The sequence below is a fragment of the Spermophilus citellus genome (genome assembly GCF_964194105.1).
Source record: "Spermophilus citellus genome assembly, chromosome: 3".
In the NCBI taxonomy this organism is placed as follows: Eukaryota; Metazoa; Chordata; class Mammalia; order Rodentia; family Sciuridae; genus Spermophilus; species Spermophilus citellus.
The window spans coordinates 35,043,449-35,058,451 of record NC_138184.1 but is presented as its reverse complement, the minus strand read 5'-3'; the positions used below and the strand labels follow the sequence as shown (position 1 = coordinate 35,058,451).

Here is a 15,003-nt window from a genome sequence, read left to right as displayed (position 1 = left end):
AGAGCTTTGGATATATTTAGGCCATAGGTTATAGTGGCCCCCTGAGCCTGTATTTTCTGGGTGTTCTTGATTTCAAGGATTCTGATCTAGTGCACCACAGGTGTTCTGCATGTCAGAAAACGTATGACCACTCTGGGTTTCCAAAATGTACGTCTTTGAACAAATATCTAAAGCTCAATTGATGCTTTTATGCTGTCTCACTTGCCTTTCTCAACAAGAATCCTTAATTATATGCTGCCAATCATAGGGTTCCTTTGTCATCATGGGTCATGTCCTTAATAGTCTCAGAGAAAGTCCCACCCACTCATAAATAACCGCTCAGAGTCAAGAGTAACATTCAGAAGCCTGGTGTATTTCCAAAATTCCTAAAGTTACCTGAAGAGCTTCACACGCCCTTCTGGAAAGCCTGGGCCAGTCCTACACTCACCCAAGCATCTGGCAGAGAGGCTGGCCAGCCTAGAAAGACAGTCCAATAGCCATTTCAACCTTCTGAATTAAGCTTTTTATGATGGTCATGGTCACTTTCCCTGGTATTAATTTTAATACTACTTCTCATCCCCACTCCAAAAGTAAGTATGCATTCATCAACAGAGAACAATTTGCTTTTTTTTCCTTTTTAACTAATTTCTATGGTCAATTGTTTTCATTTCCAGAATAGAAATCTAAAGATACAATACTTCTTATAATATAGCAAAATACCAAACTCGATATTATGTTGGTTTCATTCAATTAGATGCAAAAAAAAAAATTCAGTTGTGTTTCAATGCCACAGTTTAACTTCTATGTGTTGTTCAGGCATGAAAAAGCATGTATTATTGTCTTATAATTGCATGCCTCAATGTATTGTGAAATCTATGGTCAAACTCCAAGTGTTTCAGAGGTATTTAGAAGCAAAGCAATGTGCCAATGGGTGTTTCGCTGCAACAGAATCTAGTGAAATTTAATTTTCTGAAATGCACAAAGACACTTTAAGGATTTAAAAAGGATTTCCCCAATGTAGTCATACTTGTGACAAATCATTAACCAGAATTAAAAAGAGTTGGGAACCAAGATTCTCATCACTGGTGCAAAACAAAGCACAGTATTGATATTTTAAGATTGCGCCAAGGATATAAAACCACAGACCCATTCATTCAACAAATACTTATTGAATATTTACTATGCCTAATTTCAGACTGAGGCTGCTAAAGGTAAAAGAGGCTATCATAGGTATGCAAGTCTATCACTAGCAAAAGAAAAACCCCACTTATGAACTCTAGGACACGTTTTGTGAGTAGTTCAAGTAGAAATTTGATTTCGCATCTTCTTTACCCTTAAAGAAAGAGGGAAGAAACGAAAGGAAGAGGGAGGGCAGACAGTGAGGAAAATGGAGAGAATCTGTCAATTGATGTTTAAAAGCAAAAGACCCCAGTGGTTTTTGTATGTAGATATGAAAGTGTCCCCCCAAAGTCTTAAAATCAATGGACATCCAGTCAAAATGTGTAGAATCTAATTTTGGTTTTTCCTCAAGGAAAGAAAGAAAGAAAATGTCACCAGGATACACCAGCTGCTATTGGGCTTCCGGTTCCTGCTCAGCCCACAGCTACAGGCTGTTTGAGGAGTTGGAAATCGAGGACGCGACACTGTGTGCTTGAGAAGGTGTGGGAAGCTCACGGCCTCCCATTGGAGGGAGATCACGTTTACCACTATCAAACCCTGTTAAACATCCTGTCTTATTCTTGCTTAATCTCCATAATTTTATTGACTGGGTGTGTGAACAGGAAATAATCACCTAATAGTTTTATCTCTTTGAGATTTGCAAGTACTCTGTGAGCTGGAAGAGTGAATACAGATAACTCTCTGGAAAATGTTTCACTTAATTAAACAAGAAACAAATTCACCAGAATCAGTAGAAACAGACAATTGCCTTTAGGATCAAAAGCAAAATCCTTTCCACTTGATGGCTGCTAAAATGGAAACTATTCCCGCGCCCCCCCCCCCAAAAAAAAAAAAAACACTTTTTTTTTCAGAAGTTGGGAATGCTTTAAAATATTTAATTAAATTCCATTTTAAATTTTTTTAAAATGATGACACTATATTCACATTTATAATCCAGATGGGTAAAGGGGAAAGGAAGGGCAATTAAGTCACCCAGAGGCCAATAACATGTTAGCAGGGCAGGGGTGCAAAGGCAAAAAGTCCCAGGGGGTAGCTTCAGGCTCATGTCACAGAGGAGCTAGAGAGTTAAAACTATGTTCCTGTGTTATCTAGACCTGAGAGAAAGGAGCCTTCAGTTATGGGTTACAAACCCTTAGAGGAGGGCCCAAGGCATGCCTGTCTAGGGGTACACCTTTACCCCAGGCATACCTACGTAGAGCTAAAAAGATCAAGTGGCTTGTGGAATGTCCTTTAAATCACGAGCCCTAGGAACTACCTATAAGAAGGAAGAGAACAATAGAGCCAATACCTGGGACAGGCTAACAGTCACAAGAGATCACAGAGAATCTCTGGGCAGAGAGCCCATATTGTCCACGATGCTCACCGACTCTATGGGAAAGAGCTGTGGATGATGGGAGGAGTGTAAGAAACTTTGCTGTGGGTACAAGCTGAAGAGAACTTACTACAGTGGCTCTGGAATACTGAGTCAATTTCCCTCCTCCTGGGCTTGGGCGGTCCAGGTGCTAGAACACCCTGGGGCCTACCAGCAGAATTAGCCCTGCACCCTCTTCTCTGTCTAGCCCCTCTCCTTACCCATCTTTTGCAATCTCAAGGCTTTACATACCATCCATAATTTTAAATTTATATGTCCAGCCCTAGGCCTTCCCTGACTGCCTGGATTTGCAAAGTCACCATCGGGATGTCTAATAGGCACCCCAAATATAACATGTTCCAAACAGAACTCTGACGCCCGCTCCCAGCACCAAAAGTACTTAATGCTCGCCATTACAGAAAATGGCACCACACCACCTGGATACTCTAGGCAGAAGTTCAGAGGCCATTCTGGATCCTTCTCTTTCCTCCACCTCCTACATTCAGTCCAACCAGCAAAACTAGCCTGCATTCCCTGCTCCCCACTGCCATCGCCCCAATCCAGGCTGCCATTTTCTCTCACTGGATATTGCCAAAGCACCCTCTCATCTCCTTGTTACTATCCTTGCTCCTTTCTAGCAAGAATCCAAAGGATTCTTTCTGTGTAAATCAGATCATACTCTTCTGCGGCTCACAGTCTCTCTAGGCCCTTTTACAGTACTTGGCTTCTTATCCCGACTTCCGCCTCTCTGGTCTCTCCTGTCCTCTCCCTGTTTCTTACTCCACTTCAGCCATGCTGACTTTCTAGGGAGAAACATGAGCCCACAAACATGGCAACTGCTATGGCTGAACATTTGTTCCCTCCAAGACTCATGTGGAAATTTAATTGCCACTCTAACAGAGTTAAGAGGTGGGACCTAGGAGAGGTGGGTTTAGTGCCTTTGAAAAGGGGATTCTAGAGTGGCTCTTCCTCTCTCTGCCCTTCCTCTCCCCTGCCATGTCAAGAACAGAGCCCACGATGGATTCAAGGCATCATCTTGGAAAAGTAAAAGAATGGGCCTTCACCAGAATGGCACCTTGATCTTGGACTTCCTAGCCTTCAGAACCGTGAGAAACTAACTTTCTCTTCTTTATGTATTACCTGGTCTGTGCTGTTCTGCTATCGCAGCACAGAATGGACAGGTGCAGTTTGTACCCAGGGACATGCCAACCTTCATACTTGTGCTTGCTCATCCCTTCCCATGTTCTCAGCTATCCTCTAGGTCCTCTGAATTTGAGCTCAGGGTCCCTCCTAAGATTCGGCCCCTCTGATGAACTTCAGCAACATGTTCCTCCGTGCACACTAAGACTCACCACGGACCCTGCTTCATGTCCCCCGGGGGGTTGGTTCATCAACATTGGCACCGTCTCGGCTGTGCATGGGTTTCCTTGAACTAGGTCATGACAGAGACTGTCTGTTTCACCCACAAGTGTACCTCATATACAGAACAGTACATAGCATCATAGGAGCACAGCGTAAGCAGTCAAAAAAGATCTGTGTCATAATCTGTAAGGAGTGAACTGAGTTATTTTTACCATTTGTGAATTATTAGCTTTCCAACAACTCCTTAGTTTTAGACTTAGAGACTCTTCTGACCTCTCAAGCCTGCTGCTCCTCCCTGATGCCCCCTGAGCAGCCTGCCCTCCCTGCATTGCAAACTTAAGCATTCCACATTGCGACAGCCTCATTACCTCATAAGGCAGGGACTGGGCTGCTCTTACTCACAGACACATGATCGGCAGCAATGAAAATGTACTGAATCAAAGACCTAATAAAGGGATGAACAGATAAAAGGACTATTTTTAAATAGTAGTGTCACTACTCTTTTAGTTCAATGAATATCTCATAAAGCCCTTTATAAATCAAATTAATCGGTGTTTATTGTACTCCCGAATGCATTCAGGAATCATGTTGTTCGGTGGTTAGAAAGAAAATTAGAATTCCATACAACAGTGCTTCGGAAACTATCCATGATGGATAACTTTTTGTTTAAATTGCCAATCTATTACAGAATGATAAGTTTTGTTTCAAATCCTGTTCAGTAAGAAGTCCACTGATCATGTGTTTGGATGTCACAACAGCGTCACATTTCTGTAGAACTTCTGTAATCATCTCTTCGTGAACCAGTAACCCTAAAGACTACCTGAATAGCAGTGATCTAGTTCTGAAACCTATCTTCTTAAATAAGCAGGCTGTTTTCACAGTAACCCTAGATGATTCTCTGATGGAGATCCTGGGTCCCAAGTATAGAGCCTGAGAGGACTAACCCAGTAACTGTCAATTTTAAGACAACCAGGAGGGGGCGGGCATGAGCCCAGTATGCTGGGAGAACGGTGGCCAAGTAGTTGAGGTTGACCTTGAACCCCTCACTGAGATGGAAGCTCTTCCTTTTCTGCAGCTCTGGGTACCATTTTATCAGAGAAAAAGTTTCCACTGCTAAAAATAAAAACAGAAAACCACTGATTCTCTAACACTTATTTTGCAGACGAGATGAAGCTAAGGAAATTACAACACATAACACTTGTACCAACAAGGATTTTCTTTCCATTCCAATGGGAAAACCAAAATTTAGCTTTTGGTTGTTTGTTTTTTTTTTATTAACATTTATTTTTTAGTTGTAGGTAGACACAATACCTCTCTTTTATTTTTATGTGGTGCTGAGGATCGAACCCAGGGCCTCACGCACTCTAGGTGAGCGCTGTTCCTCTGAGCCCCAACCCCAGATTTTGGGTTTTTTTCACCTGAGGGAGTGGGGCCTCCTAGGAAAAGCAAATGCAGTTACTTTACAAACAAACTCTAAGGATCTTTGCTTGTCCACCTCAGTAATGGGACCCAAATACTATCTCCATTGGGAGAGAAAAGATCACCATACTCAAGGGCTAGCCAGGGGGGTTCATGTTTGCAGATGTGGCCACAGTTTTAACTCATTCTTAAATTTTTACATCCATTTTGAGAAAAAAAAATATCTCAGGAGTAATTCCTTTCTCTATTGTCATTTAAAATGTAGGTTAAAGCTAAAGAAGTCCCTGGAGATACCTTGTTTGCTTGTGATCTCTTGTTAATTGGCAGGGTAAACACCTTGACAGAGAAAGAAATCCATGCCACAGTAAAATCACCTAAATGATTGTAATTAATCTAGACTGTGAACATAAATCCACTAACTAAATAACCTAGTATTTGTAATATGGTTTTCAGATCCTTCCTCTGAAAATCCTTTTATTCCAGTAGTTGCGGTAACTACTCAAAAGATTGTTAAGTGGCCCCATCCTTAGTAAATATAAAGCAGAAAATCATTTAAGTCATTATGAGAAATAACTTCAAATCCCCAAATGCCTTTTTTTTTTTCCTATCAATGTTTAGGTTGCCTCTTTCTATATGCTCCATTTATTACATTGACCAGTGGTTAAAAAAAAAAAATAGGACTTGTTAAGTAATAACAGTAAAAAGTTCAGCATGACTAACATTAATCACTTTGGCTATAAACAGATTTATTATTTTTTAAAATTCACTAAAATAAACTGCTCTGAAACCTACCACAAAAGGAAGTTAGGACTTCCTTGTGGGGGTATAGCCCATTAGTAGAGCACTTGCCTCACATGAGCACAAGGCCTGGACTCAATCCACAGCAGCCAGAAAGATCTTCCTTGTATCCACGGTGTGGGGTCTCTATTCTTTCTGATGAACTGTGGTTAGCTTTTCTCATTAGGGGTAAAATTGCAGTTCTGTCTAAACTCAAGTGGACAGACTGAAGAATTTATAGAACATTCATCCCCATAACTTACTAGCAATGCAAAATTAAATATTTTTTTTCCAATTTCTTTACTGTATTTTTTCTTTAAATTTCTCTATCAATGTACTGGTCTTAAAAAAAAAAAAAAAAGTAGTAAAAATAGGCTGGGCCCAGTGGCCCACATCTGTAACCCCAGCAGCTCAGGAGGCTAAGGCAGGAGGATCACAATATGAGGCTAGCCTCAGAAACTTAGTGAGGTTCCTAAGTAACTTAGCAAGACCCTGTCTCAAAATAAAAAAATAAAAAGGGCTGGGAATGTGGTTCAGTGGTAAAGCGCTAATGGGTTCAATCCCTGGTACTAAAAAAAAAAAAAAAGTAATAAAGATAAGATAAAATTCATATAGAGCAGCCCAAAATAAAACAAACATGCTAAAATGCAATGATTAATTATCAACTTCTTAATTTTGATGACCATACCATGGTGATGCAAGATGTTAACAGAGGAAATGGAGTGAAGGGTAGGTGTACTATTTTTGCAGTTTTTACGTAAGTCCAGAATTCTTCCAAAATCAACGCTTAAAAATGCATCAGTCACTTGGGCAGTTTATTTAATTAAAGTGCTTTGAGAATACAGTCTTCTTTTTACAAAGAATATTTGCACTTAAAAGATCCACGATGCTTGGTCTTTCCAAATTGTTTGTGTTTTAGAACTGTATATCCTCTGGAGAAACTGTTGAGTTAAATTGATCAAATTGTTGGAAAATAACACAAATAAACACACACACACACACATACACACAGTGAGGCTCTCTAATCTACACGGTAGTTTACACCATGTTCTATGGTGCTATGGTGTGTTATTCCACATTGCTATTTTTTTCCAATGGGAAATCTGTGCAGAATTAACAGAACATAGATGGTTACTGCAAGAAAGAACCTTTGAGGGCATGCAGTGTCAGGGGCCTAACACCTCTAGGCTCAGGAACAGAATGTCAGTGAAGAGTAGACAACAGAGATTGGTGGCACTCAGTCAGACCTGAAAAGGGAGACATACCCTCCCCAAAGGGATTCCAAATTGCACTTAAAAAAAAATGAAGTAAAACAAGACAAAACACTCCCACAGGATAATAAAACAGATTTACTGGTCATCACTTATAAATCATGATTCGGCTCCTTTCATTTTCCAGGTGAGGAAACTAAGGCCCAGAGAGGTAGAATGTGTTCAAAGTCACACAGCACTTTTAGGACAAGAAGGGAACAGAACCTAGTTCACCTGTAGGGTCTAAGACTCCATAGACAACTCTAGGGTGATGGGACAGAGAGCTTACTGATATTGGCCCTTAGTCAAGGGCAAAGGGTAATACAATAACAATGGATGTATGTAGAAGTTCACCTCCTGGACCCTGAGCTGCTCACAAACATCCATTCATTTATCCTGGATCCTACGTGTGAAATACGTAGGTGGTGAATTTTAATATCATCATATGGGGAAGAACAAAGACGTAGCTGGTACAGAACCTTCAGCATCGGGAATGTGAAGCCACCTAAGGCAAGTATTATCATGGCCTCCCTCCTCCGTCATTACTCTTGATACCTTTCTTGTGCAAACACTTCATACTTTAAGCAATTTCAATTTTATATTAAAACAAGCACTTGGGAATAAAAAAAGCCCAAAAGTTTCTCTAGTAGAAATGGGACCCTCTCCCATTCATTCCTCCAGATAGGTACTGACCATGCACTGTGACGATAGATACTGTTTTAAGCACTGGTCTTCATTTGCTTGGCCAATACTAACCCAACTGGGTCTGAATGCTGCTCCAGAATTAACTGGAACATGTGAACAGATACCACTGTAATCTCCTTATTTTCATGGTTTATTTCCATTCAAATCCAATGGGAAATATTTGCATATAGATTCTGGAGATCCTCTCAACTCTCATTTAATAATATTTTCAATATTCCATATTTGTGGCTGCTAATCTGAGTCAACCTGCAACACACCTTATAATGGAACTATGTCAGAACAGATGAGCCCAAGACCCACATGTTAAGAAGCAGTATTGGGAAGGGGGGAAAAAAAACTAGATGATGTAAATGAAGAATTTATATTAACCAGTCAATAACAATAAGAAAGGTAGCATACTATATTTCTCTTTTATCATTAGTCCCAGGATTAATGTAGAATTATAGAATAATAAGACTACTTCCTATTCCCCATTTTTATAAGAAAGAGAAAGGTGACATTCATTCTTCCAATAAATATTCAGTGGTTTCCTAGCATATACACCAGGCACTGAGGATACAGCACTGAATAAGACATGGTCAAAACTAAATTCCAGAAAAAACAGTCAAACATCATCATAATAAGTCATAAAGTAAATACAAATCAAATTCCTAGAACTTCCACCGGTGAAGGGAACACTGAGTCAACGAATGGATATTCATAACATTTGGTGACACTGCAAAGACTAGAAGTACTTCCTGAGCTATAAAATAAAACTAAATTGCATCCAACAATATTACATGTTAATGTTACATTATTATTTACTTTGCTCTGACTATGCACAAAATACCACCGGGCACTACAAAACAAAAATCTATGCTCACAACTTCGTGTGTGGGGAAGTCATTAGAAAGGTAGGCTAACCCATAGGAAACTGCTGATAAGAACTCTTTCAAAAGGAACAGTTTTTATGGCTCAGGCTACTATGAGAAGTTACGTAAGAATAATAGAAATGTCAAAAAGCAGGAAAAAATAATTTCCAAATGACATTATAAATTAAATGAAATCAAAGGGAAGAAAGATCGCTGTAGGTTGAAGAGCTGTAGAATAGCAGAATGAACCGGGGACTTGAAGATGGTCCCTGAGGATGAACAGGGTGGGTGGACAACATTCCAGAGGGGTTAGCAAAAGGATGGAGGCAAGATCCAGAACGTGGTGCTGGGAGACAGGGAGTAGATGAGCTGAGCAGGAGCTGAGGAACTTGGCGTGAGGTGAAGGTTGGGGAAATGGATACGGGTGGCTTTCCACCAACTTACAGAACTTCTAATAAATGAGGAGTTTGGAAGCATTGGTATTCTTCTCTGAAATTTAAAAAAAAAAAATATCTACACGTGGATCATTCCATTTATTGTCACATTCCATTAACCTTTGACCAACTCATTTGGATAAAGAGGAATTTAACCGAAGTAATGATAAAACCTTGATGGAATTCAAATGAACTGCAGCTCGAAGCAGAAAGACTGAGGTCATTATATTAGGCAAGAAGAACAATATTACAGTGTCAAATAAGATAGTCTAATTAGAACAGAGCCCTTTGCATGGACCTCAGAAAACGGACACCTTCCTCTTCTTTACTCCCCATCTGACAGTCTTGGTTGTTTTTCTACTAAAGACAGTTCTTGTCTGTAAAGATAATGAAAACAATCAGGAAGTGAGAACTTTGCCCCAGAGGAGCACCAGTAACTACAGAATGTTGGTTTGAAAAAAAAAAAAAAAAAAAAAAAAAAAAAAACCTCTTTATAAATGCATAATATCAGGGCACAGTGGTGCACATCTATCATCCTAGTCTCAGGAGGCTGAGGCAGGGGGATCACAAGTTCAAAGCCAGCCTCAGCAACTTAGTGATGCTCTAAGCAACTTAGTAAGATCCTATCTCAAAATAAAATATAAAAAGGGCTAGGGATGTGGTCCAGTGTGTAAGCACCCATGGGTTCAATCCCTGATACAAAAATAAATAAATACAAGGAAGCCACAGAGAATATATTACATTTATGTTAACTACAGACCACCTCAAGTATCCTAAATAGGATAATTTCCTAAGAGAAGTATTCATGTTACCTCAAGTGTAGCATACACGTGAATACACATATGAATGACCTACTCTCCGCTGATATGAGTTTGTACATTTGGGAATATGAATTCTTATGGTTGGACCACTGGGATATGGTCAGAAGGAGCAACAGCTCAGAAAAGACCTGGTTTCCACTTGTCTACTGGGTGGCCTTGGGAATGTCCCCAGACCTCTCTGGTTATTAGTTTCCTCATTTACGAAAAGTTAAAAATAACACTATCCCTATGGCAAGCTGATAGTTGGGATTAAATACAGCAAAGCCCCTTTTAAAATTATCAATGGATATGGAAACTTAAGTTGTTATTATTATGATTCCTGGTATACATATTTTCATTATATTACCACTTCAATTTGTTTATGTTAAATCATGTCTCTCCTTCATTCTTTGAATCACTTATGAAAAATACTAGGCAGAAAATGAAGAATAAGTTTTGATTTCAATGTCAAATTCGTCATTTCCATTTTTAAGCCTATCAAGGCTTATTCTTTTTTAAAAAAATATTTTTAGATGTTGATGGACCTTTATTCTACTCATTTATTTATATGCAGTGCCTCACACATGCTAAGCAAGCAGCTCTACCCTTGAGCCACAACCCTAGCCCCTAAGAAGGCTTATGCTTAGCCTTTTTAGCACTTTTTAGTTAATCCTCAAAACAACCCTATGAGGTAGGTAGTACTGTATCTCTAAACTTACAGAGGAAGAAACTGAGGCATTAAAAATGTAAGCAAGTTGGCCAAGATCTTATATCTAGTAATAACAACCATAAAAGCAAACGCTTTCCTGATGGTTACCCTAGGTAGCACCATTCTGAGGACTTTCCATGCATTATCTAATACAGTAGTCCTAATACATCTGTAAGGTGGATACCATTACCATACCTGCTTGACAAATGAGGAAAATACAATGCAGAGAAATTAAGTCATTTGTCCGGATCACACAGCTGTTAAGTGGCAGAGATTTGAAGCCAAGCAGAGCCCTGCCTGTTCTTCTAATGCTATGCCAACCCCCTTTCATTGGTGGTATTTATCCAGCACTCTGTGTGTCTAAGTGAATTTTCTAGATAAATGTCAACTTCCTTAATACATACTGATACATACTTCTTTCAAATTAATTAACTTCCAATCTTTTGGCAAAATACACTAAATACTGTGTAACTTTCTCCTGATGGCCTAGGGTTCAATGTTCCAGTTGCTGAGCCTTATCTATTCTATTATCTATTATTTTTAATTTGTATAGAAGGTTTTTTTTACAGTCTCTTTTCTTGATACAAACCAGCCAGTTATTGTTTTGTCACTCTGACCCTGCTGACTACTTTGAAGCTAGAATATGCTATGTTGAATAAAAATAACCCGAATATGAGATTTAATAAGCTGAGTACATGACCTTTATTATAATAACTGTTATACTTTTAGCTGAGATAAGGAGAAAACATAAAAATATGAGCAATTGTTTTGCTAAATGAGAAATAATGCTAATACTGCTCATATACACGTTTTGGGTTTATTATTATTTTTTTTTAATCTTGATACCTGTCAGGCATATCATGAGTTCACTTTCCTCTGAAAGGTTGAATCTTCCAAAACTGGAAGACTCATTCCCAAGACCAAGCCACACACACCATCCCCAAACTAACATTTCCTATTCTCTCCTTCTGCTTTATTTTTCCCTGATTACTTATCTCTCTCCCCTAAGTAGAACATACTACAAATAATTAACTTTTACATGACACATCCTCTGTACCCACTAGTGTTCTAAGAATCCTATCTGTGTTAATTGATCCGGTGTTCACAACCACTACGTGAGGAAACAGGTGCAAAAATTAAGGAACTCATCAGAGGTCCCATATCTAATAGTGGAGGAGCTAGAATTTGAACCCAGGCGTTTTGGCTAAAGAATCTGGGCCCTGTGAACTCTGCTCCACTTCCCTGAGAACAGTGACGGGAATGATGCCTTTGTTCTGTTCACAAATGAAAACCCAAGTGCTAAATTTATTAACTGTCTGCAAGAACTTCTAGCTCCTCTCTGCTACCCAAGTGCTCAACTCAGTTCACTGTGCCTTCAAAGTCTGAGTAACTTCCAGACCCTTCATTCACTTTCTAAATTACTCTACTGGTTACACTTTCTTTTGACCCACCAGCTAAGGGGCTGGCATGGAGCCCTGGACCCACCCTATGGTCAATATATACTCAATGAATGAATGAGTATCTTACCTATATCAGAGCTGTTGCCATACACAAAAGTTCTTGGTCAAGTGGTATAATGACATGATGGGGTCCTAGAAATTGCTCTTGACAGAATCAAAAGATTTCTACTTTTTGTGAACTGACCATGGAAATAGCACAAATTCCCAACCTTCAGTGTTTTTAGTTTTGACTAGTATAAGGTACTATGCACCTGGCATAGATTATTCACATTTCATCTTTAAAACAATCCTATGAGGTAGGTGCTATGATCGGCCCATTGTACTCATGAAAAAAGATGACTAGAAACTAAGTAACTTGTTATGGGCCACAGCCGAAGGGGCCCCAGCACACTTCCAGGTCTTGGAAAGCATACTGCACTGTCATTCTCTCTTTAATAATCTTATGGTATGTATGATGGAATCTTACAGCTACCATCACATGTGTTATGGCATGAAACTATAGTCTGTGAATTGAAATGGTTTCCACCCACCAAGGGACTTGAAATTAGAGTAAAACCTATAAACAGATCATCCTTCTTTTGTAAGCAAAAGTTTCATTGGCCAGAAGTGATCCTGATTTTTCTGAAACTACCTGTCATGAGAAAACAACTCCTCATTTTTTGGAGATTCATTCATTTAGTGAGTATTTGTGGAGTACCTGTCACTTGCCTGGTGATACAACGATGGCAAGTAAGATTCACACAGTTCTGCCTTCACAGACATGGCTCAAAGGAAGAAGCAGAAAAGTAATTAGGCGACACACAGAAAATGCTTGGGGAATGAGAGAAGTAGGGAGTGGGGGGAAAAAGCCCTCGACGAATGGGGGGGTCCATTTCAGGCTGCTTGAATGACAGGTTAAAAAACGCAGCAGGAGAAAACATGGCATATTCTAGCAACAACCAAGCTAATGGAAGGCCTGAGGACTAGATTTAGGGTAATGGGGAATAACCGCATGACTTCAAGCAGGGAAGGGAGACACCCTGATTTTTTTGTTTTGCTTTTTGGTGCTGGGGATTGAACCCTGGGCCTTATGCATGCAAGGCAAGCACTCAGCCAACTGAGCTATATCATCAGCTCCTGACACCCTGATTTTTAAAATATCAGTCTAATGACGGGAAGAAAAATGAATTAGATAGGGACACACTAAAATCAGGGGAGACAGACAGTTGTCAAATACTGTAACCAATGGATTAGTGGAATTTGTTAGATAGGAAGAATGGAGATGCAGGAACTGATTCAACATCTATTAAGAAGGTATATCCTTTAAAATTGAGAGAGATGTCGAAGAAGAGGCATTGTCACAGATGCTGCCTAGGATGTGGTTTTAGGGAACTGAGCAGATGATGGGGTCAAAGATAGGGAATCCCAGGGCAGTAGCAGGCTGGTGGGGGGTGGGCCGAGATGCCATGTAGGTTGGTGGAGCTAACTGGCAGTCGGATCTTGAGTCTGGGGCATAGGAGAGCAGGCTAGGCTGGAGGCAGAGGCTTTCTAGTCATCAGCGGAGAGATGGTGCCTGAAGACACAGCAAGTGGAAGGGCTCGCCCAGACTGAGCAAAAAAGCCCAGGGGCAAAGAGCAGCAGCATGTGAAGGGAAGGCAGAAAAGGAATGTTCATAAAGGAGATCAGACTGAGCTTCCAGAGGCATGGGAGCAGATTGGAACAGACACACTCAGACTCCATTTAACCAGAGTAACTTCTTGATCCAGCGTTGTGGATGGCACTTTCCGCCCGTCCATCCGTCCAACACAGACCCATCTGCTTTGAGGAAACTGGCTATCATGGCTCCCCTTCCCAAGCCAGCCCGCATTCTCTTCCCCGCCCCCCGTGGAGTGAAGCTGGCTCCCGAGGTTGCCGGCCGCCGCTCCACCCGGACCTGAGAGTGACTCCCTGGAGACCCTGCTACGAACCGCACGCCCACACAGCAGAGCACCTGCTCCCGCCCCACTCACCACGCGGGAGGGACGGTCCCTCCTTCAGGACAATCTCCAAACCGTCGTCATCTTTGATGCTGCTGCTACCCGCTGCTTCGGGTCCCACCCTCCCCCTAGCTCTCTCCGGTTCCCCTCAACCTCTGGAGCACCTCAGCCCGCTGCACCGTTGGTTTTTCAATCAAATCCTCCTTCAGGCCACCAACCGGCGCTGGCTGAACCAATGCCGAGGCATCTTCCTCCACCTTGCCGAGCGCCTCAGCCAATCCGGAAGGGCCATGCTGCAACGTACAGAGCGCCATAGCGACGGGTGACGCCTGCCAGAGTTGCCCTAGCAGCCAGAGAACGCTCAGGATCCAGCCCCAAGCTGCAGGCACAAGAGGTGGCAAGAATTGCTTAGCACTCTACTGCAGTCTTTGCCTGGACATTAAACAATCTATGAACAGGTCTCCAGTCTTTGCCTGGACATTGAATAATCTATGAACAGGTCTCCCAATCTGTGCAGATTTTCCTAGACTTCTGATGCCTAATCTTTAGCAACTGAAATAAAATGGGTGGGAAAGAGCAATCTGGGGGTATTTCGGGAAATGCTGTGGACTCAAAATCAAATTGATTCTCTCCCCAAGCAAAGATCTAATTTGAAAAGGAAATCAATGCAACATGCTACTCATATGGCACAAAAACATTCTCAGTTGAGCATGCTGCATCTTGGGCAATGAGAAAATGGTGCTGTGAAAATAAATGACCTAGGATTCAAGAG

The 15,003-nt window shown here is 40.9% G+C and overlaps 1 protein-coding gene across 3 annotated transcripts in view; it reads right to left on the bottom strand.

Annotated features, from left to right (window-relative positions):
- NEK10 (NIMA related kinase 10) overlaps window positions 1-14,375 on the bottom strand; it is a 215,411-nt gene extending 201,036 nt beyond the window's left edge. For all 3 annotated transcript variants that reach the window (XM_081285043.1, XM_081285041.1, XM_081285042.1), the window contains exon 1: window positions 14,265-14,375. The gene's annotated coding sequence lies outside the window, so the exon portion shown is untranslated. The remainder of the gene's footprint in view (window positions 1-14,264) is intronic.
- Window positions 14,376-15,003: the final 628 nt, after the last annotated feature.